Below are 7,155 nucleotides of genomic sequence, written 5' to 3'. Positions count from 1 at the left end.
TGTGTGTGTGTGTGTGTGCGGACAGGGTATTTGTCATGTTGTGGGTTCATAAATCTGTTTACAAAGTCAGAAACAAACAAACAAGCAAATAGCTTCTTTTTATATAGGCTATGGCTATTGAGCCTTCAAATAGCTCTCTGAAACTACACCCGAGATGGCTTGTGCATGTGAAATGAGAAAATTAAAACTTTGTCGTAGAGCTAAACCATATACATTGTTAGAAAGGTCTTGAACCAGAGAGTAACATATGTAAGTATGAAGATTCTACATAGCTCCTGTTTTGAAATACTGACCTTTGAAACATCACCTTGGTGCATATTTGAAGGCTTGTAATTAAGCAATAAAAAGGGCTACACACATGGGACTAACTGTTATAGAGAGCTCTTGTCCTCATTTATGATGTAAATATAGTCAACAGCTCTGGATATTGTCAAATCGGGTTAAAAGTAATTTGAACCCATTTAAAATTTAGACATTTAAAATCTGTTTACATAGATATGTTTACAATCCGCCTAAACTCCACACTGTACTCTCAACTCACTATTTGCAATATCCAATTCTAAGAAATACACGATTTTTTTAAAAACTACAATTCCCTATAGCTACTCTGTGCAGCTTGATACAAATCAAGCACTGCAGTTGTAGTATCTGGTTTGCGAATTAGGGTTGGAAATTAGGGTTGTAAAAAGATATATCTACTGAATATATCAAATATCTAGTACAACCAATCTATTAATTACGCTGCATCTAGATGATTTACGTTAAGAAAATCTGAATATATTTGTTTATTTAAGACTTTTTAGCCGAAATGTAGAACGCGCAAACCCCGCCCACAACACAATGCACTTCCGTAACCTTCTGCTACCAAAAATGTATTTCTCTGAATCGAAGGAGAAATGTGCAAAAGTTATATTAACATATCTTATTGTTGAGTTATCTGTTTGTTGTTGTTTTTTCGTGGACAAATGTTGAATTCATCATTTTAAAAAAAGTGTCTTGTGAATAAAATACTTTTGGACGGAAGTACGTTATGCAAGCCACGTGGTTTCAGCGATAGCAACGTAACAACCATGGCAACGAACAACGAACAAACTAAATGTAATATACATTCAATGAAAGAAGAAAGTGAAAATAAAACGAAAACAGCCAATGGGAAGAAGAGAAAAAATGTGTTAAATTACATAGGCTTGGATCTGGAGAATTTCAAGCCAATAACAGTTATGTAGGAACATACTGAATGTGGCACACTGTCACATACGGATTTTGACTGTAAATTCATTGTATGTTATTTAGTAAATTACTTTTCATTGACTTTAAATGTGCTGTTAATAAGTGCAGAGCACCATGGCTGAAAACATGGCTGTAAATCGTAGAGTCAATACACCTCTATGTTCCCTTTTATTTTATGTTTTTACAAACTCATAGTTGCTTCAGAGGATTCAAGATCCAATAATTTATTTTCATTTCAACTCAGTCGAAGGGGATTTTGATGGTGAGCTCACAAAAAACAAAACACCTCCCACACATTTGTACATTACAGTAAATAACATATTACATTATGGTAAACACAATTTTTTTTTTTAGATTAGATTAGATTCAACTTTATTGTCATTATGCAGAGTACAAGTACAGAGCTAATGAAATGCAGTTAGCATCTAACCAGAAGTGCAAGAATATAGTGTTTTATATACATAAAAGTGCTGAGTAAGTAAAGCTATGATATACAGAATGTACAGTGGAGTTGCTATATACAATATTGATCAGAGTATATACAGAATATAAATATGAATGCAATGTAGGGATTGTATGTACATTATGAACAGAGCAATGAAGGATTATATATATGTTATGAACAGCAGGAACGTGAGAACAGTGGTAATAAATACAGTTGGATGAGTGTGCAAAAATATTGTTGAACAATGTATTCTATGCAAAATAACAGTAGTGCAATATTTTTTATATAAATATTTTACTCTGCTTGTACAGTTACACTTATAGAGAGTTTATTTTTTAATTTTGTACTCATACAGACAGACTAGTGGGGATATGTATGCTTAAATACAGGGCCTAAGCTTTAAAATAGATCAGACCTAGTAAAACAACATGTCTGCACAAGTTATGCAGTAAAGTAATTATATTATATTATATTATAATACCTTGAATGAGAGCAGCTTACTGCAGTCCTAAAGATTTAAGGAAAACATAGATTTATGAGAGGAATAGGGATCTTTTTTCACAAGTTTAATTAATATTTCATGGACTCGAATGAAATTCTGCAACAATGATTAACCTCGAGGCTTTGAGCTGTCAAGATGTGATAGCAGGTATTCCTCTACATCCTTTTCATCAACAAACACGTGGGTTCTGTGTAATGGATCAACCACACTTGTACTGCGGCTTTACTTCCTCACAAGGCCAAAGTTGGCATCCAATATGACAATCATATCTCCATCCGCCTGGAAAACAAACACTTACAGTAACACTGGTTTTGTACCCGCACCAGGTTTATACATTTATACTATTACTATTCTATTACAATACTACATACACAAATTAACTTTTAAGTTTGATATTAATTCAGATTTTATTTCTATGCCATTAATTTAATCAAACAAGAACCACGCTGGAATTATAACCAACCTTTGGACATGCTGGGCATATGGTTCCATCATTTAATTGTGCAAATATCAACCAAACTTCTTTGTCGGAAGTGGTGATGCCTAAAATGGGATATGGGGTGTTGCAAAAAACCCTCAACAGAAACCTGACACTCCAGTGACAGAGAAACAGAAAGCTCTAGCAGAGGGATGGAGAAGGCTGTCTGGTCAGAGCCCATATCTCAGCAGAGTACAGGTTTCTGGTTCACACGCACACATGTTGACTGTAACGGTGCAGAGCCGTCCTGCCAAATATAAAGAGGAAAATAACATAAAAACATAACCTAGTACTACTATAGACTACCATATCAGTATAAATTAAATTAAATGTATGAATTTAGCAGACGCTTTTATCCAAAGCTTCAGATTCAGGCTATAAATTTTTACCTATCATGATAGTATATAAACTATAACTATCATGACTTTTTTTTTTTTATTGCATCACAAATTTGATTAATTCCTTAAAGGAAATCATTACTCCACATGTAATAGGATTGAATTCCTTAACCTGTCAATAAAATTAAATACATTAAGATTTTGTATCAGGTAAAATGACAAACCTGTGCTGACAATGATCTTCATGTCCTTTGTGTTCACAGCATGGGTGCCATGGGCTTCAGGTAAATATAAGAATAACCCCAGGGAGGATGGCTCATAGTAAACATTCTGTAAGAAAGATGGATAGCTCTAATGTTTTTAAAACAACAAACTTGTGACACTAACAGTTGATACTGCATAGTGCTAAAACAATTTGAAGTATCTAATGAATCTGTTGACATTACTGTGAGTTTGCTGTCTGTATGCAAGTATAGCAATAGCAATGTAAGACTGTATGCTATTGTTCTTACATTCCACTTTTCAGGAAGATGCAGTAAATTTCTGTGAATCCTCTTCAGGCAAACCTCACAGAACACTGCAGTGGAGCTGCACTCAATGCACCTATAATCAGCATGTTCTCGGCAGACAGCACACTGGGTAGTGACTGATGCTGAACATTCAAACGTCACCTTAAGCATCTCATCCTTGACTGCATCCCAGGCATGAAGCTCTCTCTTCTTTGCCTTACTGTATGCGCTCTCAGAACAGCTTGGTGTCGCATCATCAGGTTCAGCAGGTTGAGATGTAATAGAAGGGTCTGAAGGGTGGGTCTGATTGTAGCTGGGCTGGGGAAGACCTTGACTGAGGTAAGAAAACTTGCAGGGCCCACCATAGACCTCCTCACCAACTTAATTTTAACGTTCCTGAAACGTGGGGTCATCTTAAGTGCTTTTCCCATATCTGAAATCAAATATTTGACAATTATTACATAAAGCAAAGTGCAACCCGTACCGTACTTCTTATCACAGTCTAAAAGACAGAAACACATGAGTGAAAATGGGATGCAGCCAGATGAGGGATATTTGGTGCGATAGTTAGATACAGCTAGCTAGATATATAGATTGCAAGATAGATAGATAGATAGATAAATACACATAGAGCTAGATAGATTATATAAATAGATACACAGCTAGCTAGCTATATATAAACTGCTAAAAAAAAATAAAGGGAACACTTGTGGGTTATATTGTGTTGTTAAGTATTCCCTTTATTTTTTTGAGTAGGTATATGGATAGAAAGACAGATCCAAAGCCTCCTGAAATAGGATCAAATCCAGCCAAGCTTGGTTCAAACCCACAGAACTTTATTTTACACTCTAGTCAAGATCCCAAGGTTTCCAAACAGTCGTAAAATACATCTTGTGTTTAATATTTCTCTCAAGTCAATATGGGTTACATTAGTCCAATGTTCCGGCTTCAGTGAGGCGTTATCGAGCATACACAATATAAGCCGGTATGAGTGTAAAAAGTCATTTTGACAGTTTAACTCGAAACTTAATTCCTCCATTAGCTTCAGGCGTAAATACAAACTCATATTAGCAACGTTAATGCTCACATAATAAAGCATGCAACGTTAACGTAACGACAGGCTAATAACGTAATATTGTCTAGCGATAACGTTTGCAGATACATCGCAATACGGTTATCTCATATCAACAATCATGACACGCAATACGAGTGTATGTATTGTTTTCCATTACAGTTTAAATGCTCATTTTTATAATTTTAATAGTCTTACCTGAAAATATTAAGCAGGAAATATCGCAACGTTCCCGCATTCGTCCAGTAGACTTCCGATTACAGGTGAGCAGGAATTCTGGGATTGGATCTGGAGTCTTCTCTTGTATATTTGTTGGTGATCAACCATTTGGATGGATGATCACGGCCTTCTGAGCCTACTAGTAGGCGCAGGAGGCCCCTCCTGGCCCATTTCTATGGGCTGATAACCGCTGATAACGCCCCATTCAATCGAGTGATAACGTTCGAATCGGGTGAAAATACATAATGAGCGGGAAAATACCACACAATAGTGAATGTTGAACTAATTATGTTGAAAATGTATGAAGAAATCGAAGATTAGATGCCTCAGAGAAAGTCCATCTGGAGAACTGGGAAAGGCATCTCGGTGTTTGGAGAATAGTCGATAGGCGGGTGAAATATGCGCCATCAGCATGTCCGAAGTGACTCGAGTCCGCAGAGTGTCGTTGGCTCGGGGTTTCTTCGGTATCGGAGCTGTAGCATTGTCGGTCGAAGTCTGGTAGCGACGTCGTTGTTCCTCAGATGAATCTGGGTATGATGCGCTCCCACAGGAACTGCCAAACACGTTGCAACATCGGCTGCCAGAAGTTTGCATTCTGCGCTGTCGTAGTCGGCGAGTCTGAGCTCCTCCTGCAGCTGTACATAACGATGGTCACGGATGTAGTTTCTTCAGGCATCGGAGCAAACGGCTGAAACACCACAGAAGATGAGATGAATGATCGTCCAAGGCAAAATGTGTGAGCTCCACAAGCTTTAAATTCAATTTATAGGCTATGACAGGTTACACATTCCCATGAAATTGTCTTTCATTTGCGCTCATGGCTAGCCAAACACACCTAATGTAGGATAAACAGTGCGGTATTAAAGTGTTCGCGCAGCGCTGACCGGTCACAGGCGCGGCTCAATGGACCGAGCTCCGCGACCGACTCGACAGCGCAGAGAGGACGTGTTCACCAGCGCCACCGAGCTGATCTCCCCAGCGCAGCGCTGATCAGTAACAGCGCAGCGCGAACACTACTCTTCATAGCATATAAATTGAATGGAGAGCTTGTGGAGCTCACACATTTTGCCTTGGACGATCATTCATCTCATCTTCTGTGGTGTTTCAGCCGTTTGCTCCGATGCCTGAAGAAACTACATCCGTGACCATCGTTATGTACAGCTGCAGGAGGAGCTCAGACTCGCCGACTACGACAGCGCAGAATGCAAACTTCTGGCAGCCGATGTTGCAGCGTGTTTGGCAGTTCCTGTGGGAGCGCATCATACCCAGATTCATCTGAGGAACAACGACGTCGCTACCAGACTTCGACCGACAATGCTACAGCTCCGATACCGAAGAAACCCCGAGCCAACGACACTCTGCGGACTCGAGTCACTTCGGACATGGCGCATATTTCACCCGCCTATCGACTATTCTCCAAACACCGAGATGCCTTTCCCAGTTCTCCAGATGGACTTTCTCTGAGGATCACACATTTTTCAGAACAAAGCAATTATTTTATGGCAATGCTGTAATGTAATTGTTATTTTAACCTCTGGACATCTTCAATTTCTTTGTACATTTTTAACATCTATTTATATTTACTCTGTTTGCTGTTTTCCGCTCTTTGTCATTTTCTGTTTCTTTATGTGGATTTGGGAAGAAATACTGTATGTCCTCATTGTAAAGGCTTTAAAACTTTGTTGAATAAAACAAATGAAATCTTATTTAAATAGAGAGTCTGTGAGTATGATTTTTGCTTTAATTGGGTCGGTGGCAAAATGTGTACGTTTCTAAAACATATTTTTCAGCCAGCATGTTTAGTTTTGCTTACAGCTTAAACTTTACCTGAAGTTTCCAGCTCTGACTCAAAAGCTGAACTGTCCACCCCCTCTTGTTCAACAGCAGGAGCACTTGCAGCACTAGTGCCAGTGTTGAGTAGCTACTCGAGACTCGGACTCGGTCTTGGACTCGGGCTCGAGACCGTATTTTAATGGTCTCGGTCTTGTCATGGATTCGTGTGCATATTGACTCGGACTCGAACAAATTAGGCTTATGCCCGAGTCCACTCGAGTCCCAATCAAAATATTTCATGATTATTACTGTATGTTAATGTTTATTTAAATTGATGTATGTTTGAGACATCCAATGACTGGTGATTTTCTTTTGACGTGAGACGTTAGGCCAGCGACACACTGGATGCATGGCGCAAGCGTCTCAGCTGCGTGGCGTGTCTGTTTTTAATTCGGCTCCCATGTTAACAGGTTAGATCTTGCAGACTGCCTGCGTGAGACGCGCGTAAAACCCTTTCATGCTAGAAATAGAACCGACGCCTATTTTTCACGCGACACGCGTGCATGTTGGAAGCGTTTCCACGCAAAAT

The 7,155-nt window shown here is 38.9% G+C and overlaps 1 long non-coding RNA gene across 6 annotated transcripts in view; it reads right to left on the bottom strand.

Annotated features, from left to right (window-relative positions):
- Positions 1 to 5,842, bottom strand: part of LOC127941942 (uncharacterized) — a 54,415-nt gene extending 48,573 nt beyond the window's left edge. For 2 of the 6 annotated variants that reach the window (XR_008149221.1, XR_008149220.1), the window contains exon 1: positions 4,773 to 5,842. This is a non-coding gene — a long non-coding RNA (uncharacterized LOC127941942). Of the gene's footprint in view, positions 1 to 1,425; positions 2,457 to 2,640; positions 2,903 to 3,217; positions 3,324 to 3,505; positions 3,936 to 4,772 lie in introns of those variants that run through there. The other 4 variants (XR_008149219.1, XR_008149218.1, XR_008149217.1 and 1 more) reach the window with 3 other exon arrangements.
- Positions 5,843 to 7,155: the final 1,313 nt, after the last annotated feature.

Source organism: Carassius gibelio, chromosome A21 (genome assembly GCF_023724105.1).
Source record: "Carassius gibelio isolate Cgi1373 ecotype wild population from Czech Republic chromosome A21, carGib1.2-hapl.c, whole genome shotgun sequence".
NCBI classification, from domain to species: Eukaryota; Metazoa; Chordata; class Actinopteri; order Cypriniformes; family Cyprinidae; genus Carassius; species Carassius gibelio.
The sequence above is the reverse complement of the archived record's forward strand: the minus strand, read 5'-3'. Positions and strand labels throughout refer to the sequence as shown.